Here is a 20,864-nt window from a genome sequence, read left to right on the forward strand (position 1 = left end):
GATTTCTGACAGTAATCTTAAATGAGTTTTAAAGTCATGCGGTTTGTTTCAAAAAAAGGGTCCTTATTATATTTGGCATTTGGATTCTTATGACAAACTAAAGCCATTTGTTATTTGTATTAATGGCTGTTATTAACTGGTGAAAAAAAAAAACAATCAATTGAAATAAAATTAAAAAAAACTAACTGGTGAGCACCCGATACTATTTTTTATTTTTTTTACTTCCAAATTCTCTTTTCTTCAATGACCTTTTAGGGCAGGGGTGGGCACTGAGGGCCGCATTCCTGCATGTTTTCCAGCATACCCTGCTCTGGCATGTTCTGATTGGCTGGACACACCTGAACCAGGTAATCAGCCATGACTAGGGCAAGATTATTGGCTGGACAACCCTGAACCAGGTAATCAGCCATGAGTAGAGCAAGACTATCTAGAAATCATGCAGACACACCGGCCCTCGAGGCCTGGAATTGCCCACCCCTGCTTTAGGGGCTCCGTACAATTTCGTAATTGTGAGTTTTGAATTAAAAAAAATTACACTTTTTTTTTTACCAATTTAAAATGAACTGCCTACCAGTATTGAAGGCAATTTTTTTTATTACTTTGTTTTTATTATTTTGCCATCTTAGGTTATGAACCACTATAATAAATCTAGCTATACTGATTTTCTTTCTTTTTTTTTTTTTTTCCTTGTCCTGTCCAATGGCTGAGTCAGCAGATCAGAGCAGAAGGCCTCTTGTGTTGGACAGATTTTACTGTTACAATAGGGGGTTTATGGATTTTCACATATTTCATATATTTATATGAATTCCTTGTTGGACCATCCGGAAAAGGAAAGGAAAGGGAGAGAGTGGGATGTTAGAGATGAGGGATTGGGGCAGATGGGGGGGCAGTCGATAATTGTCATAACATACAAGTGTCATAAGTAAATTGCATGACTCTGTTCTCACATACACACATCAACACAGAGTCTGCACACAGCTATTTACAGGTTTGACATATATGTACACATTAATGATGGAAAGGTGATCTCACAAGACTTAGTTCACATTGACTTGTGCACACAGACAGGTACACACAAGATTTGCATAACCAATTTTCTTGGAGAGGGGTGTAAAAGCAATACCTATGCCAATATTTGTGCACAAGTGAATACGCAGGTGTGTTGAATGAATGTGTGCTACTTAGAGTGTGCCTTCATCACACTGAATGCTCCAGCAAAGGCAGGAGGCCCCTCACCACATACCCCAGAGCCAGCACCAGACAGCTGCCCCAAATCTTGCTCTAAAAACCACATTATTTTATTCGGTTTTTCACTTTTAGGAGTTTCTGTGGTTTATGAGAAGTGCTCGGTAGAGCTGCTTCAGTTATGTGCTGTAATCCTCTCACTCTCTGATGTCTAATCCACGACCAGCTCACTTTCTGGTCACAAGTTTGAATTGTTTTCATGCTGGGATTAACGCAAAGACATGCAACAAACCATCTGCCACTGCTGCAACTTCACAGAAGCCCTGCTGAGCAAACACGTACAGTTTGATGAAATCTGTCGTCACAGTATATTTGTGTAAATTCACGATATCAACAATTTGAAGTGTGAAAAATGGATGCTGCAAGAACATTCATCTTGGATACAGTATGATTACTCTAATTTGCATTAACACTAAAAATGTTGTTTATTACAATATGCCTCTAAGCAAAACTAAACTCCTGCAATCAGACAAACAGCTAAAAAAGTGCATCATGTCAAAATCTTTATTTGCACTCTGTTTTGTTGTGACTTGACCAATGAAGGGAACATCTAAACCAGGGGTCGGGAACCTTTTTTGCCGAGAGAGCCATAAACGCCACATATTTTTAAATGTAATTTCGAAAGAGCCATACAATAATGTAGTGTCCCTTTCCCACACTGAGGCACGGAGACTTAACCTCTTTTAAGGTTCTTTATTCTGGTTACTGCAGACCGCAACAAACGCCGTACAATTAATTCAGCAACTTCTGAATCTCTCCAGCGAGACGAGAGCGCTTCTCCCAACTTTATATTCCCCTGCTCCCGCTCCAGCCCTCCCATTTCCCTTATTCGGCCCATAGCTGAACCCCATTGGTCCAAATTACCTAACAACAGGCTGAACGACAGAACTGAGAGCCAATCAGATCTCTGCTTGATGCGTTCCAGAACTCCAGAACTTATAACACGGTCCAACAGCCAAGTTAAACTCAGTCCGCGACAATATGTTTAAAACTAAATATACAAGTGAATGTGTGCATTTGATGTAATTTCAACATTTTAAAGTACAATAAGTCTGTGGATTCTTTTCAATAACATTGTTATGCTGTTGCTAATAAATGATGAGTATTTCTCATGGTAGTTTTGCTGATTGTCTAGTCTGGTTGATACGTGGTGAGTTTCTGCTTCACGCAGGCGTTGAGACGTTAAACGTGATCGTAGGTCTGAATGTTCTGTAGATGTGACAAAGACTGCTTACATGCAGACGGGGAGCCAAACACACACTCACACGCCACAGTGAGTGACAGGCAGTGGGTTTTACGTATTTACAAACCCTGCGCAATTCACCTGCTGCCGGTCCCCACAACCCCTCACCCCCACCCTCTGCTTTCTTCCTCACACATCCCGTCTCCGCAACTGCACGCTCTTTCTCAGAGACGGGAGCGCGCAGTTTTAGCCACGGCAATTCACACAGGTTTTCAGCTGGCACAAACTCTGTGAAATAATAGATAATAGTAAACTGAAAGTGCTGGCGCAGATTTCTCTCTCTAAGCACCGCTACTACTGCGCGCCTCTGGCATCGCATCGCGCCGAGGACTGGTCTAATGAAAAAAAAAAAAGTATAATTAAAGATTTGTCTGCGAGCCACATGTGACCATCAAAAGAGCCATATATGGCTCGCGAGCCATAGGTTCCCGACACCTGATCTAAACTGTCAAATGTGATAAAATATTCACAATTTTCTTTTCTTCCCAATCATGTTTGCAGATATTGAGAAAGTGCCAACATAATCAGGTTCCCAAACAATTTGATAAAAGTCTCACTGCCTTTGCAGTTTTTTGTGTTATCATAATTTTGTTGAAATTGGTCACATTGCACTTCTACAGAGTCTGGGATGCAAAAAAAAAAAGTCTGACACTGATGTGAATCTGGTCTGAAATTGATGTAGAAATTGCAAGCTGAGTCACACAATGTGTTTTTCAATCCTAAAGAAATATCCTTTCAAGTGATGAAGAACAAATGAAATCATGACTGTTGATCAATTATCATGGACAGGAGAAAAGGTGATGTAGCCCTGAAGCAGTGATGACGTTCTTAATAAATCTAAGTACAGTGAGCTGGAGAAAAGCATGGTGGAAATGCGGTAACACATACACACACATCAGTCATAGTGCAATGTACATCATTTTGTTTATGTGTTTTGTGACACTAAAACCAAAGTTAACGCAGAAGAACTGATTATCTTGGAACGACCCCTTAAGACATGAATTTTGCTCAGAAGGTGTTCTTTCAGTTAAAGTCCCTCACCGATCAGCTTTGGATCTATTTCAAAAGCGTTCCCAGTGGTCTTTAAATTATGATTATGCCATATGGTTTAAAACAGTTTACCATGCACATCTCCATAAATCCAAACTGGCTAAAATGTATCCACAAATCCATCTAAATCATCAGAGGCCACTTTAATTCACATGCTTTGGTTCTGTCCTAAAATACAGTGGTTTTGGATGAATGAATGTGACACTTGTATCTTTGGGAAAAGGTTAACACCAAACCAACTCATGCTTTTGTGTGGGATGAATGATGAAGGGCTACCTTTGTCTTCCTTCTGTCAAAGGATCATTATTTTTTCCACATCATAAGCACAATGCCTGATTCTTCTCAAATGGAGGTCTCACATTGGATTCAAGATGTGCTATTTCACTTAAATATAAGGTACACACTGAGAGATTCTGAAAATAAATTTGACTTGGACTTCAATCATCCATCTGCAAAAGGCACAGAATGACCTTCTTTCTCTGTTGTTTTTGTATTATCATCATTATTATTATTGTTGTTTTTTTTCTCTGGCTATTATTTATCTTATATTTTACTCTGTTGTTGCTCATTTAAGCACTATATCCTGACATTATGTTTTTTATATCTTCTTAAGACATTTATATAGATACTTCCATGTATACATATCTTATTGATATGCTACAATTATAATTAGTGCAATTGTTGACAGTGAGAGGGAGGGAAGGGGGAACTGTCACTGTTCATTTTGTTTTGTGTCTTTATGTGGAAAAATACAATAAAAATAATTAAACATATAATTGTGCAGTTTTTTGCCAAAATCAAAGACCTGTGTAATTTTCTAGGACATAGTTTCTGCAGAGCTGCAGGAGTTCATTCAAAATTTCTGTTTTTTCCCCATCAACCATCTGTCTACATGCTCTTCTGGGGGTATTCAAGGAAGCATGTTTAAACTAGCCTGACTTTGAGCCTGAATTCTGGCTGAAATCCGCCTGAACTTGCTTACTCGGGCTATGTCGGTTCCAAAAGACCGGGTAAGAGTTGGCGTAATTACACTCGACTTGATAACCCTGGGTTAATGGACGTGCACAGCAGGTACATAAAGACATTCTCAATAGATCGCCGATTTCTGGAGTCACCATGGAAACGCGTGGTGAAAAAAAAAGAAAACGCTGTACTTCAGTGAGACGGGGTCGGAGATTTTAATGACGGCGTATGAAGATTATACGTCCATCAAAAAAGTAACACGGCTGCATCGTCAGTAAAAGAAAGAGTTTCTGCGTGTAGAAAAAGAGCAGACAAAGTAAACGCACGAGTTTCTGATCTTGTTTCCATTTCCCTTGTGACGAAAATATATATATATAAAACGTATCCAATTTTGCCAACTTAAATGGATTACTTCTATTGGGAACAAAAAATTGAGTTAAATTTATTCAACCTAATTTCTTACGTCTATAAAACTCAATAATTGTTTATACAACACAAATTTACATATTTATTTAACTAAATGTCATATTACTCCAATTCAATAAATGTTTTTTTCATCTTAATTATTTATATTTCTTAAACTCTCAAATGTCTAAGGATGAGCCGGAAGATATACTCATTTTTATAACAATGAAAAAGACAGGGGGGAAAATGCTCGGAATGTAAGAAATTGTTCAAGAATATACCATAATTATCTTTGTAGCTTCAGACTGTAGGGGTACTATATAAACTAATCTTTCTCACCTTCACTCTCACTCATGGTGCAGAGACGTAAGCTCAGTAGGGCAAAATAACTCGGCGAAACATGGCAAAACACAGTAAAACAGCTAAACAACTAAACACATTTGGTCAAAAACCCACACTTAAACCCAAATCCGTCCAGACAGGCAAAGGAAATGATATCCCACAATCCTTTGCGGTGCCAATCTTACAGCAGCACCAAAGTTACACCTACTTAATTGAATTAATTTGAATGAAATTAAAATAACTGTCTGAAAACTACGTGTAATTTTTAAACTGACTTACAAAAAAAAAGATTTATCTTAACTGAAACAAATAATTAAGTTAGATCAAAGTAAAAAAAATATTTTTCTAACATCCATATGTGGTCTTATCACCATCTCACTGTGGAAAAAGTATTATCTGAGATTCTTCATCCACTAAATCATCTTCAAATGGACACACCATGCTGCTTCACCTCTCTGAAAACAAACTAACCTTCAACTAAACCTGCTCCAGACCAGGTTATGTTCAGAGCATGAGTTGCTATGGCAACTTGACCTACCCTGAAACATACCTGCATTTCTGGAACCAAAAGCTGAGGTTATCCGCTTCCTTAGCCTCAAACTTACCGTGAGAGCTAGCATAACCTGCTTTCTGGAATACCCCCCTAATGGCTTACAGCCCATCACACCCCAAACGTAACATTACCAGTGCAACAAAAGCAGTGAGCAATATTGGAGCCATCCAGATATACAATTTTGAACTAGATGGAAAACAAAACAAAGACCTACATGGTTCTAACCATCTGCCAGTGAATGAATCAGAATGGAGCAGAGCAGGGAGCCAACCCAGTCTCATCCTAAAATGTGTAGTAGCTACATTTGTCCACATGGAAATGCGTGAGAGTTTTACAAAAACGCCCCCTAAACTGTGAGGGGGATACGTTTCATTTTTCTATTCATTTTCTACGAGCTTTCTCAGGATCACGTGACTTTGGAGGTTTGGCCTGCCGTGAGCAAAAAACATGGCGGATGCACGTTCATTTTTCGGTGGAATATCCCATAAAACAAGATATTTTGAGGACTCATTTTTATTTTGACAACATTTCTAGTGAGAAATATACCATTTTCTTTTAAAATATGCTTTCATTTTGGACATACAGTTTGTAGTTTGCTTGTTTCGTTCAACTTCTTCTCCCAAAGGCTCTGTTACGTTGGAGAAACACGTTAACTTTCATTCATATCTGCAGACGTGCGCGTGGGTCACGTGACTAATATGTTTCTCTTTTTTTTCCGCAGAAAATGCCATAAAATAAGAGTGATTGTGGACTAATTTATTTTTGAAAACATTTCTAGCAGTATATATCCCCTTTATTTTCGTAATATTGCAGACATGAAGTTGTTTGTTTGTTACGTTCAACTTTTCCTCAAAGGATCTGAAAGCGTCTGATCTTTTCCATTCATATATGCGGGCTGACGTGGGTCACGTGACGTGCCTTTCTCTTTTTTTCCTGTGGAAAATCTCGTAAAAAGGTACGTTGCGATTTACTAATTTGTTTTATTTACATTTCTAGGAACCCGTGTATAGGTTTTCTCGTTCCGTGTTGCTGTTGCGGCGATCAGGCTTTGATTGACATGTGACAACAAACCGGAAAAATGTTGAGTTCAGGGACGGACCAAAGAGTTCTTTAAATTGATTTTTCTGCATTTTAATTTATTTACACTACGAGTCTAATGGTGTGTGATAAAAAAAAAACTATAAATATTATGATAAATGAGATGAAACAATTATTTTGATGGAGTTTATAAAATATTAGGATCTATTATATTCTTTTTTCTTTAACTGTCAATTTTTTTGACGTATCTCATATATTATAGTATTACAATGAAGTGCTCTAATTTATCTGTTAAAAAAGGTTTCATCACTGTTTCCTGTAGTAATTCTCAATAATGTTTTAAATAGGATAGATTAAATAGGATATATTATCTAAAGTAAACAGGCTTTTAAGCCTTCAATTTGCCCCAATTGACATGAAGTGCGCATTTCGAAAAGCCAGTGAACGCAGCGTCATACGGGCACCCCCACCCCAATCCCCCGGAAACCCTCGGATGAACCCGCAGGAAAGCGCGCGGCTGAAGAACTTCTTGGACAGCTGGAAGGTGGGCGATGCTTTGAACTTTTCTCTGTAGAAATGTAATGTTTAGATTTGGGAAACCAGAGATGGGTTTTTAGTAAAAACGTGTTGGCTGTTTAGGATAAACGTTGAATGACGAGGCGTTTTTCCATCTTAAATTTAAAAGGCCGCAGCATCACGGTGAAGGCCTCTTCTGTATAGAGGACGGGGGCGGAAACGTCACGTGGTCTCCGCAGAGGTAAGTTTCCTTTTGGGTCATTTAGCCAGAAACGGGGGTCTGCAGCCCTTTAAACAGCTAAGAGCCTTTCAAATGTCTCACTGTCCAGAACTCAGTAGGACACACACACAAGGTGTCTCTTCAGCGTTTAGAAAATCAAACACTCATTTGCATTTATGTTATTTTGGGAACTGGATAACTACTGGGGTTTACAAAGGCTTTTTTTTTACACATTGTAGATTTTATGTTGTTAGTACATCTCAGCCAGTATTTATTTAAGGGCCTATATCATGCAACATCAACGTTTTAAAATTTTAAAGTGTATTATAATGTTAATTCCTCACAAAAACTAATCCACAGCGGTATTTTGATCCATTCACGCATCTCTCAGCATTCCTCTGAAACCCTCTGAGCACCAGCCCCTCCCAATTCACAATAAGAGGGTCCTCACATTGTGACGTCATCATAAGTGAGGAGCAGCCTCTTCTAGGAAGAGCCTGTGCAGCTAAAACCGCCTCCAGGCTAACAGACACGCCCACTTTCTCAATGGAGCTAGTGGTGATCAGCAAAATGCTTTCATTGCACAATATTCACATCCATCTTTGCAAAAGTTTGGGTGGAAGAAACGCTGCCGACGCCGACTCTAGGTTGATGTCATGAAATAGGCGACACCCACAAGAAGAGAAAGGCGGAGCCTCAGAGATCGAGGAAATAGTTTATTCTAAATGGCTAGCATGGTATAGGCCCTCTAAATTGTGCGTATTGACCTCAAATTGATTTTTTTAGGGTACGTCGTCAGGTTTAAAAAAATTCTTCATAAATGCTGGAATTTCTTAAAATATTGTGCATCACCGCTTGATAGATTATTGAAGCATTATGGGTACTGTAGTCAGGAGCCTGGCACAGTAATACTTTGCTTCAACTGTTGAGTAGATCACCAAGTTGAGTAAAGTTTGACTTATCTGACTGTTTTGTTTTGCGTGATGCGCTGTGTCGTCTGAAAAATAGGATATTTGTTTGAATTAAAAACATTTTTATTTTTTGTCGGAGAACCACAGAGGAGGGGTCAAGGAGCCACATGTGGCTGTGCAGCCTCAGGCTGCAGACCACTGGTCTAAACAATTATGGCTGATTTGGCTGACCACATGTATTTATCCTAGCATTGTCAACAAAGTTAAAGAGCCGCTCCAATGGAAGTCATGTTTTTAAGATCAAACATTTTTCTCTTTATTGAGAACATTAACAAAAATATAAACACATACACAATAATATAAGATTAAAACTGTTTCTGAGTATTTATTCAAATCTCAATGGATCAGGAGAAGATGAAACTGATTGTCTCAAAAAGCTTATAGTTGTGACGCTCTAACTGCCATGAATGGGCCAAAGTCTCTGCTCCACTCCAATTCTGATGCATCCACTTGCAGACAAATACCGGTAGATCCATTAATGTCCTGAGTTCCCTTGTCTGAGCTGGTATCTGGCTCAAAAGTGTACACATGGATAGCTCCAATGTTGCTCATTGATTTTTTTTTTTTTTTGCTATGCTAATGTCGGCTAGGGCTTGTGAGGTGCTATAAGCTAGCGGGAGAGAGAATCAACAAATGGTTTATGGGAAATTAGCAGAGGCAAACATCTGCACCACAGCTCTGAGGTGAAATTCTTATGAGCTGCTGTGCTGCAGAAAAATGTCTTAAAAAAACAAAATGATCGTAATTAAAAAAAACACTGGGAACGATTTTATAATAGCTAAAAATTCTGTTGGAGTGGGACTTAAAGTCCCACTCCAACAGAATGTCTGATTCCTGATTCTTGTATGTATGTATATACATAAAAGAACCTCATGTTTTTTTCCCTTTCCTCTCTCAGACTGGTCAGTTATTTGGAGACAACATGTACAAATAGTTCCTGGACTGATCTTCTGCTAACTTTGAGATGGAGAGGCTGTCAGGTTCATCTGTTTCAGGGTCCTGCATGCTCTCCCTCCATGTTGGCTGTAGCAGTGGATGGAACTTGCTAAATGTACTGTTTTGAGAGCCAACTGGGTTGTGTAAAATTCTTTTCCACCTACATTTTTGATGGTATAAATGTTTTTCTTATGTGAACTTTTCTGTTCTTTTAGGCTCAGTGGTTATTTGGAAGATGCGTTTTTGACCAAAAACACTGTGGAAACCTCCTTTGTGAACTGCATTCATGGGGAAATAGAATATGTAAGGTTATTTTCATGGCCTCTTCCTTAAGAAAATGAACATGCCTGCATATATGTTTTATTGTATTTTGTGTCATATCATCATGTTAATATACGACATTTATTTGTTTTGATAGAATCCTGGAGATGGGAGATGTGGAGCAGGTAAGTTTGTGGCAGCACCAGAGTCCTCCAACAAGTCTTCTGGCAAAGTAAATGAGGAAGGATCGCAGTCTGCCATCGTGGAGTTTTGCTGAAAGGCCTGAACACGTTCCATCCATGCATCCATCTTCTTCCATTCATCAGGAACCAGGTTGTGAGGGCAGCAGTCTAAGCAAAGATGCCCACACTTCCCTTTCCTCCAGCTCCTCTTGGGGGACCCCGGGGCCAGCTGAAAGACGTAGTCTCCCCAGCGTGTCCTGGGTCTCCCTTAGGGCCTCTGCCCTTATTCCTGTTGGAGTTTTTTTCTAACCCCTTATGTTTCAAAAGTTTGCAAACATACATTTTGGTTGAAATGATGAGGATCCGAGGATGAAATCAAGAAGGGACAACATCAGGGAAAGGGACTGAACCGACTGAACAGCTTCCTCTCTTCAGCAGACACATGTTCCGAGTACATATGTGTCAAAAACTGGTAAATACTCATTGAAGATGCATCCTTTTTGTGTAGTTTGTTTTCTCAGTTTAATACATTTTGATCCTTTCATTCTGCACAGACATCCTCGCCGTTCAGGCCGGTGGCTGGAACAAGCGGAAGTCAGAAAAGCTGGAGCAGACGTGACCAGAATGATACCTCCAGGTAAAGACTGTGGTAATGTTGTAGATAAATGTTGGCTTGTTACTCTCATGCTGTTGATGTGGAATATCTCTTGATTTCTTCAGTATTATTAATACATTAATCTCTTCCCACAAGGACCAATCAAAATGACCCAGAGAAAAACACTGAAGGGCTTTGTCTGAGCATCAGGAAAACAAGAATCAGCTGTCATCAACATATGGTAAAAATCTTTTGTAACCTTTGTGCTATCTTGTGACCCCACCCTCACATTGACGTGTTCTCCCTACCATGACAAAGGTGGATAAAGGTGGAGAGGATTTCATGTAATCCATGGACACCACTGAAGATCACAAATCATTGAAGAAAAAAGGTTCAGAGCACTATCTAGTGGGTCTAGATGACCCAACTCCCAATGGTAAAGTGCCTAGGATAGAACAAGGGTTACACTTTCTAAAGTTGTTGCATAACTGATCAAGCATGATGTGATGGATTGCAGGTTATGGTGCCATGGTAAAGAACTAAAGGCTCTATGATGTCATGCTGCTGACCAGACTGTGGTTGGTGAAGTCCAGCAGCACTGCAGGTCCTTGAAGTGTGGTTGAAGAGCTCTTCTCCCAGCTTTTGGAAGGTTCTGCCCCGCAAAGCCAGGAGATTTCTCTTTGTGATCTGCATGGATGTCCAGGGCTTGTGGCATTTATGTGTTTTCTTCTTCATTTCATTTTTAGGCAGCACAGAGTCATTGATGGAGAGAGGACGTGAGGGACTAATTGTCTGCTGAGGAGGAGACTTTCTGGAGTTCAAGCCCCAGCTCCACCCCTAAAAAAAGGCTTATATAAAGGAAAACCTCATTTCAACTTTGTACCAATAAATGACTTTTAATTGAAATGAGAGATTTGTTTCTGAACTGCACCAATGAAGGGTTTTTCAACCTAAATTTCAACAATTACATTGTTTTTTACCTCCGTTCAAGTTTCTACAACACTAGCTAAACATTTCAGTGCTCACACCTGTGCTGAGGACACTTCTCATTTTAACTCAAACGTTTGGCCTTTGATTTGTATGTCCAACATCTTAGAATGAAACACTGACCTATTAAACTCATATAATGTGCTATGCATCTCCAAATCCTTTGTCAGGGTACAGACTACATTTTAATTGTAGCAAGACTGAAGTAAAATGTAACAAAATGACAATGAGTTATCTTAAATTAGGGGTAAATGACATGAGAAATTAAGAATATTAGAAGTGTGGAGTGATACGTGTATTTATCAGTATGTTAGCTGCAGGAAGGGTGCTGTCCTTGACACGTCCCTTTACTCAGACAGGATGACAGGTAGGGAAGGGGGTAGCCGATGATCTGCTCCAGTATCTTCAGCACTGAAGCTTCTGCTGCTCTTCTTCAGTTTGATCTGAGAGCCAGACCATGATGCAGTTGGACTGGCTGAGCGGTAGGTTGCCAGCAGCTTCAGACGTGCTGATGTGCCTTGTTGATAACGTCCTGGATGTTAGGAAACCAAGTTAGATCAAAAAGTCCCGCCTCTTACCACACACATGTTGTGCCCCCTAAGTTGCCCTAAGTTCCCTGATCAAGCAGAAACGTGCTTTGACTGGAGGAAGGCCTTGTATCAGGTATACTGGTAACAATAATTTTACATTCACCTCAGTCTGTTGTTGTTCGTCATTATTCATGGAAGCTTGATGACGCGACATCTTCAATCTGCATGAACTTTAGTTTGATTAGAAACTTTCATTTGTGAACCGTCAGCAGATCTGGTCATGTCTCACCAAAACAACCACACTAATCATTTTATCATTTTCATCCATTAAGGTTGGAAAAACCAGCAGCCCTCCAGTGCTTCAGCCGTCCAACCATCAACCGTTTCAGACATCCATCCTCCCACCACTTCAGCCCCACAGCCGTCCACCAGTGTCCCAACTCCTGACATTTTACTGTCCTGGTACAATCTTATTTTTCTGCACAGTTAGCAAAAATGATATGTTTTTTTAGATATTCCTGTGTTTTTTTATCATCAACAAATGTTTCTCCAAAGAAATATGAAAATACAGAATTATTCATCTGGTGGTTATTTTTACACTTTTCCTCAAATCTTTAATAAGAAAGAAATAATTCAGTTCAAGTTTACTTTAGCTTTTCTTTTTAATGGGCATTACAGTTGATATAAAACATATAACATGCAATTAAAATGCTTTATAGTTAAAAACATTTTACACACTATTAAAAGATTCTATAAAATATTATTTAAAAAGAATCCTTTCCAAGAAAATGTTGACTACCGTATATCTTCCCATAGTAGCCCTGGCGTTTATTCCATCACAGACAGAACAGTGATGGTTAATGGGTTTATTTTGCAGCAAAACTTCATCAAGAAATGCAGACAAACACCAGCAGATGAACATTTCAGGATTTATTCAAATGATGAGAATATTGGATTGTGTTCTGATCAGCACTGGCTGTTGACGTTTCTTTTCTCCTTGAAGCATCAGCCTCCGTATCAAAAATCATGTTGGTTGTCATGAGGATCTCTTTCCTGGAGACACGCCCACCTTTCCGTCTTTGTGCAATAATTCATGTTCAAACAAGTTCTTCTAAGTTGTCGCTTTTCTTTGCATTTCCACCATTAAAAAGTAATACGACAAAATACTTGCAGAATTTGTAAAGATTTGGATTTTGTATTATTAATTTGCCTTTTTTAGTCTTTTATTATAAAATAACTATGCATTATTACTTTATTTTAACTAACACATTTATCTTAGTTTACAGTAGTCCTCTTAAACATCTCTTAAACAAGTTTACACTTTTCATCTTTCAGAATGCAGCCGTGTGATTGGAGGAAAAGATTAATATGCAATGAGGACATTTAAAGAAAAAAGGAGCAGTTTTTATTTTAAATTATTACTATTTTCAAGTAGAACTCTAATGTATATAAATGCTTTTTTATTAATTTGTTTGGCATATTTACTGTGTTAAGAGTTCTGATGATTGTTTTGAGTGGTAAACGTTTTTATTTTATTTATTAAACCCAGATGGAGTTAATGGAGTGCTAGTCATGTTTTATGTTGTATATATTATTAATGAATTTATTTATTTATTTTGAAGTGCCTATTTGCAAGTAAAGAAGCCGGGGTTATGGTTAAAATACGTGTGGACAATCCAGCAACGTGCCTCTTCAACATGAATTTCCATCAGTTTTTTTGCTTGGTCGCAAATAAATAAGTCCAAATAATAATCAGCCTAATTTGTTTTTTTGTTTATTTAAAATTATATAAATCTTTTCTAATTTTGTCAATAAAAGGACAAAAGGGGTAGATGATGGATGCATGTCCAAGTTTTATTATTCATGTTCTACAAGTTGTTAGATATTGATTATTTGATGCTTTTGTGCTATGCGTTAAAAATCAATGTAATATTGTAATTATTCATGAATATTTGAATAGTACTAATATTTCCTACAAAGGATAACTGACACTAATCAAATTAAAAACAGTCGTCCTGTAAGCACTGAGTGAACAAACTGTAGCCCATTGTCTATCACTGTTTGATTGAACCTTCTCTACTTTTCTTGCAGGGGGGGGTCATGGCCTCTACGCTGGATTCCAAAAAAGAGACAAAAAACCCCCCGACCTCAACCCCCACTCTTAGTCAGACATGTTTATTTTTTTTATTTACAATAATAAATAATATACTATGTACATTTATTTTGTTTTACTTTTTTATACTTAGTTTCCTTATTTCCTATAATATTTATTAGTAGTTGTTGTTTGTTGATGTTAGTTCTTTTTAGCCCCTTTTATGTTAAAATAGACGTAAATGATCCAGATGCTGATATTCTAATATATAGACAGATTTATGAATTAATTATTCTCAACAGAAGTTCAACGCTATTGTGGTAGCAGTTTGACTGTTTTACTGTAATCTGTCGTGCCTCACCCACTGTCCATCCCATAAAAAAGAACAATTCTACATCATTAACCTTTTTTTTATTTTTATTCATATGGCACATTCATAAATACAAAGTTAGAAATCATACCCCCCATTTTTCTAACTTTATCAATGAGTTCAAACAAAACATGAACACAATAAGAAACTCTGACAATAAGAAAGCATTTAAAACATTCAATCTGTGCGTCAGTTTCAATGTTTTTGTGAAAAATTTCATAATAATCCTCTGGTTTGTTTCTTTCTTGTTGCTTTTTGGAATTGTTGTTTTGAATTGTTACAGTCAATAAAGTTTGAATAAAAAACAACTGCAATCTGTCATGCGACAAGGTACCTTCGCTCTGAAAAACATTTGATGTTTTGTTTCTTTAAGTACCTGCAAAACAAAAAGTTTGCATTAGTAATGGAAACATTAATTTCTGTAAAAAATAAAAATAAACACCTGTTTGTCGCTGGGCTTATTTTTAAAATTTAATCTTCCCGATAAACGTGGGAGCAATCACAAAACCAGTTTGAGCCAAACGTCTTTTTTTATTATTTACAGTGTATTTCTTAACTCAACTAGTTGATGTTGAAAAATACGCTTGCATGGACGTTACGACAGAGTACATCGGTCCCTAGAAATGTTATTAAACGTAAATATTAAACCTCAAACGATCTTATTTTACGAGATTTTTTTTCCTCGGGAATAAAAAGAAACTCGCGTCACATGACCCCACGTCAGCCCACAGATATGATGGGAAAGATCAGACATTGTAAACAGCATTTAGACTTGTAGTGTGAATACTTTAACATGTAAAAGAATATTGAATAAAATAAATCGCTAAGTAAATTTAGAGAACTCTCCAGTCCGTTCCTGAACAACATTCTTCCGGTTTGTTTAAATGTCCTTCAAAGTCGCAACAACACAGCATGAAACCTATAATACACGGGTCCGTAGAAATGTAAATAAAAATAATTAATAAATAGCAACGTACCTTTTTTACGAGATCTTCTATATGAAAAAAGAGAAACTCAGGTCACGTCACGTGACCCACGTCAGCCCGCATATATTTATGGAAAAGATCAAACGCCTTCAGATCCTTTGAGGAAAAGTTGAACGTAACAAACAAACTACGAACTGCATGTCTGCAATGAATGGATATTATGAAAATAAAGGGGATATATACTGCTAGAAATGTTTTCAAAAATAAATTAGTCCACAATCACTCCTATTTTATTGCATTTTCTGCGGAAAAAAGAGAAACATATTAGTCACGTGACCCACGCGCACGTCTGCAGATATGAATGAAAGTTAACGTGTTTCTCCAACGTAACAGAGCCTTTGGGAGAAAAAGTTGAACGAAACAAGCAAACTACAAACTGTATGTCCAAAATGAAAGCATATTTTAAAAGAAAATGGTATATTTCTCACTAGAAATGTTGTCAAAATAAAAATTAGTCCTCAAAATATCTTGTTTTATGGGATATTCCACCGAAAAATGAACGTGCATCCGCCATGTTTTTTGCTCACGGCAGGCCAAACCTCCAAAGTCACGTGATCCTGAGAAAGCTCGTAGAAAATGAATAGAAAAATGAAACGTATCCCCCTCACAGTTTAGGGGGCGTTTTTGTAAAACTCTCACGCATTTCCATGTGGACAAATGTAGCTACTACACATTTTAGGATGAGACCGGGTTGAGGGAGCTTGTAGCTTCCCAGAGAAGCTTCTACGTCCCAGGTACAAGCTTTTTCCAACTGAATTTTTGCTTCTGCTCCTGATTGTTCCTAAATGAAGATACACTCAGAAATGCAATTTTGAGCTTAATTTTCCTTTACATATGTCCCACAAAAACATGTTAAAAACACCCAAAAACACAATATTCATTGAAGTGAGTCATAATTTTTATACTTATGAACAAATTATGAATCGTGAATCGTTCTTCACTCTTGTATGTGCAAACTAAGAAAGAGAATACATACTGTTCAGCACTGGAAAAAAAGAATCCAACTTATTTCCACACATAGTGGAGATAATATTCTTGGAGCGTTTGTTCTTTCTTTCCCATGAGGAATATCTACAACACCTACAACCACAAATTAAAGAGATTTCTCATTAAAAAAGACAATTATAAAACAACACTAAAACAATAAAGCTTTATGTGTTTAATTCCTTTTAGATTTAATGTATTAGATTTATCTATTTGGTGTACTTAGACGCTGTTATTTTTTGTTTGATCTACTCTTTCATTTTGAAGTACCTTTCCCTTGAGTCTTTCTTAAAATGTATTTTCTCTATGTGTTTTCTTTGGGTTCTGTTTCCAATTACCACAGCTTTTTCTTTTGTTGTTTGTAATTACTCGCCTCAGCATATACGGAGCTCCACTGGCTCTTTTGGTTTCCTTCTGCACCTGTTTTTCCTTTGTGTTCTGCACACTCTCCCCCAGCAGCAGCTTTTGTTAGTTTTATATTAATAAAGAGTGTTTTAGTGTTATCTGGTTGCTGCTGTATTTTGGTACACATAGCACGTCACTCATACCAACTTAGTACGGTCCAAGCCCACAGAGTGAGTGCAGGAGCTAAATCTAATCCCAAAGATTGTTTTTTTTTTGGTTCAACTACTTTCTTCTCAACTATGTTCATGACGTTTGAGAATTGTTTTTCAAAGACTTATATTGCTGCTTATACTTTAGAAGCAAGTTAATATGTGCACCCTTCTGTACTTTAAGAAAAGGGAAGTTCTGTAGAAAACTAAGGAATTTAAGGACTTGGATGTCCTTCTTCTAGATCAGCTGGGAACTGGGCCTCACCAGATGGCACAGAAGTCAAATGAGGGGAAAACAGGACAGAGGTAAACGTAATGAGCATAAAGTTAATGTCAGAGCAGGAGACAAGTGACAAGCCAAGGTGGAACTTTGGGCCAGAGGGAAGAATCAACATCCAAATCCAGGTCCTATTAACACAGCAGTTCAAAGAGGCAAAAAACCTGGCTCTAATCCCAATCCAAAGTGGGTAGTACAAACTAGCCAGCCTCAAACTGGCAGGCTTAAAATCAGGCTTAGCAAAAACCAGTCTTGACTTGAACTGATAAGAAAAACTGAGATGGTGTGGCAGCCTGAATGAGTGCAGGCTGTACCAACTGATGAGGAGAAGCAGGGAGTGAATCACAGAGCAAAGCTTTATCAAGATAAAACATTATTGCCTTTACTGCAGTTCTAAATGACTGAAAACCAATGAAGATGTTACACGGATGAGCAGTGAAATGTCTCCCAGATCAACCTTTTAAAGTCCAGTTGATATCAGCCATATGAGTGAGTGAAACCTATACATACATACATATACATATATTTTTTTTTCGTCATGGCACAAAGGTTAAGGACTTAAAACCAGTTTTGTTAGCAACGTGAGTGTTTTACATGGGAGAAGGCTTCCTGTGGGACCTCTTCATACCAAAGACTCTAAAAATGGGACCCATTGCCTCCCTGCTTGACACTCAGCATTAAGGGGTTGGTATAGTGATATTTAAGCTTCTGATAAAGTTAAAGTTAAAGTTAAAGTACCATTAGCTGTCACATACCTAGGTGTGTGAAATTTGTTCTCCGCATTTGAACCATCCCCTGGGGGAGCGGTGAGCTGCAGACACAGCCGCGCTCGGGAACCATTTGCAGTCTTGTTTTAAACTCCCAAAAAGTCCAGCCGCTCCAAAGCCGCTCTGATTTTGGTCCTGAATCTATTGGCTAAACAATCATCAAGAATTGATACAGATTCCAACATAGGAAGGTAATTACCATCTGCCAACAAGTGTGGACATTTGTCACAAGGATTTGGAATTCTGAAAGCAATTTACAACCTAAAAAGCAACATGTGACGCCAAGCTGTGGGGAAACAGTTACGTGAAAAGAATGAATCAGGACCAGCAATAAGAAAAATAGAATAGAATACATCTTTATTTGTCATTGTCACAGGTACAATGAAATAAAAGTGCTTTTCAGGTCCTAGCAAAAGCCATACGATTTTTACACAACTCATGGTAAAAATGGATGACTAAAAATAATAAACAATAAAAAGGACATTATCCGGTAACTAGAAACAGGAAATTAAAATTCACCATCTTTTTATGAACCCAAATGCTAGAATTACCCATGAGTGCATCACTGCACTTCTGTGTACTAATGCACCTGCATACTTTCACAAATGCAGGCTTTTGAACTATGCATTATAAATCCAGGTGTTTTATTTTTATCTACCACTTCAGTTGATTCCATCTTGCCTTATTTTCTGGATTTTTATATATATATATATATATATATATATATATATATATATATATATATATATATATATATACATTTCTTTTTTTTCTTCTTCTCACTTATTTACTAGGATTCTTGGGGCTAGGGCTTAGGTCATTTATTTATTCATCTGTTTATTCAACCTCTTTTCTTATTTATTCATTTATTTATTTATTTTTAATTAATTTATTTTTAATTAATTTATTTTAATATTATTCATTTTATTTTATTTTATTTATTTATTTACTTCTTATGAGGGGAGGGGGCGCCTTGGAGGGGGGGCGGTGTGCTAGTCCCTTAGGGAAGTCAGGATATGAATGGTGGGGCTGGACCTCCTGCCCCTTGGGGGTGGCGCCAGGCCCCTTCCTTGCTGACTGTCACTCTCTGCGCTGGCGCAACCCATGGCCTCTGTCTGCGGCTGGCTTGCCGCCTCTTGGCTGCCTGGTCGCCCTGGGGGGGGGGGGCTTCTGCAGCCGGCTGGGGGGCCAGTCGCCCGGGGGGAGCCTTCTTCCCCGGCTGTGCCCATCTGCCTGCTCCTTCCCATTCCCACTCAAACAAAGTTGCACACAGGCACATAGGGCTCCGGGAACTGGATGGATGGGACGTGCTTGCGGGGTTCACTTGGGGTGTCTGTCTTTGGGGTCGCGTCAGCGCCGGCCCTCCATTCCACTTTTACTCGCATAATAGACACCTTGATTCATCTAGGGCCTTGAGGGGATGGTCTGGTGGAAGGGGGTACGGTTAAACATCCGTGCTTATCTTTCACTAGTCCGCCCCACAATTTTAACTTCCACTTTAGACACACACTGCATGTTAGCACCACACACACAGCAAATACACATCTCACACAGAGGGACCCCGGGGTGGGGGGGCTACGCTGCTTGGCAGCGGTAGGGCCCGCCACACGGGAGACCTCCTATTTAACCTGCAGCACACACACAGTACACCCACACCACCATAGGGAGGCGTGGCCGGTCTTCACCCACCTGGTCCTCTCAGGGCGGCCAGGCTTGTGGGGATCCTGTCGGCTGTAGTGGTGGTCGGACGTGCGGCACTGGGGGGTTGATCGCCCGGAGGGGGTTACGGAGTGGTGATGGGAGGTTGGGGGACAACCAGAAGATTGTGTGTATGTGCGTGCGAGAGTCCATGGGTGGGGACAGACCTGTGGGCTGGCTCGCCGTGACCTGCAGGGGCTCACCCTCCCCTTTTTCACAAAAGCTGACGCAAAACACACGAAACCAGTGTAGGCTTATGGTATAGTTCTATATTAGATTATTATTTCATTCTTGCTACATCATCTTAGGAGGCTTTTTTTAAAGTCCACACTGTACTTGTCTTTAAATGCCCAGCAGCTAGTTGTTGGGGATTTGGGCTAGCTGAATTATTGTCCATTGTTTAAATGAAAACAAAGTGGTTGGCGCTGTGTAAAATGGGTAGCTAGGAGTTTGAATTAATGTGTACAAAGTAGGTCAAGTGAGCATAAAGAAAGCTGCCTATATAGAAACAGTTTACATTTATTGCAGCTGGGTCTATAAATGCACATTAATGTGAAAATAGCTGTGGTATTGAGAGAAGCTTTGCACTTTAACAGTGTTCACACAGCCTTTGATCTTCTGTGCTAAGCTCTTATTGAACAAAACCTCGAGCTGTGTTCAGATGTTTTCTTTTTGTTTACCATTGCATGGTTTTCTTTGCTGTTTCATCAACCTGACCATTATTAATTCAGCAGTGCTCCCAAAGTTTAATAAATATCAAACACAATAATTGAGATATGGACTAGCTGTGCTGCCTATCTATGTGTGTTAAAAGATGTTAGAAACTGCAAAAAAGATGTTTTGCATGTTTTTTTATTTTAAAAGCAAGTTATTTTTAGAACAACTTTTAATGCTTAAGTAGATTTGGTTCTCAAATGAAAATAAATTATTCCTTTAGGGGAAAGCAGGACAAAGCAGCTTTATTTGAATGCTTTGTCGGGTTTTTATCCTCAATGTTTAAAGAAAATTTTCATTTGACATGTCATGTAAATGTAACAGTGTAGAGAAATTAATTAAATACAGAATATCCTGTCTGTTATTTTAAGACTTTTGGTTTAGG

General features: G+C 38.5%; 2 long non-coding RNA genes across 7 annotated transcripts; both read left to right on the forward strand.

Moving 5' to 3' along the window:
• The first annotated feature begins 6,711 nt into the window (after positions 1-6,711).
• LOC111947883 lies at positions 6,712-11,426 on the forward strand. 6 transcript variants are annotated; one of them, XR_002873844.1, is made up of 10 exons: positions 6,712-6,756; positions 7,277-7,383; positions 7,525-7,596; positions 9,445-9,597; positions 9,698-9,785; positions 9,901-10,397; positions 10,480-10,562; positions 10,677-10,761; positions 11,038-11,169; positions 11,267-11,426. It is a non-coding gene; the product is annotated as an uncharacterized LOC111947883 (long non-coding RNA). The 6 variants fall into 6 exon arrangements; XR_002873843.1 differs by lacking the exon at positions 6,712-6,756 and having other exon boundaries at positions 7,067-7,383; XR_002873846.1 differs by lacking the exon at positions 6,712-6,756 and having other exon boundaries at positions 7,067-7,383; positions 11,038-11,124.
• A 639-nt stretch (positions 11,427-12,065) lies between these two features.
• LOC111947885 lies at positions 12,066-14,832 on the forward strand. The gene is made up of 3 exons (XR_002873849.1): positions 12,066-12,170; positions 12,370-12,499; positions 14,129-14,832. It is a non-coding gene; the product is annotated as an uncharacterized LOC111947885 (long non-coding RNA).
• Positions 14,833-20,864: the final 6,032 nt, after the last annotated feature.

Source organism: Oryzias latipes, chromosome 9, assembly GCF_002234675.1.
Source record: "Oryzias latipes chromosome 9, ASM223467v1".
NCBI classification, from domain to species: domain Eukaryota; kingdom Metazoa; phylum Chordata; class Actinopteri; order Beloniformes; family Adrianichthyidae; genus Oryzias; species Oryzias latipes.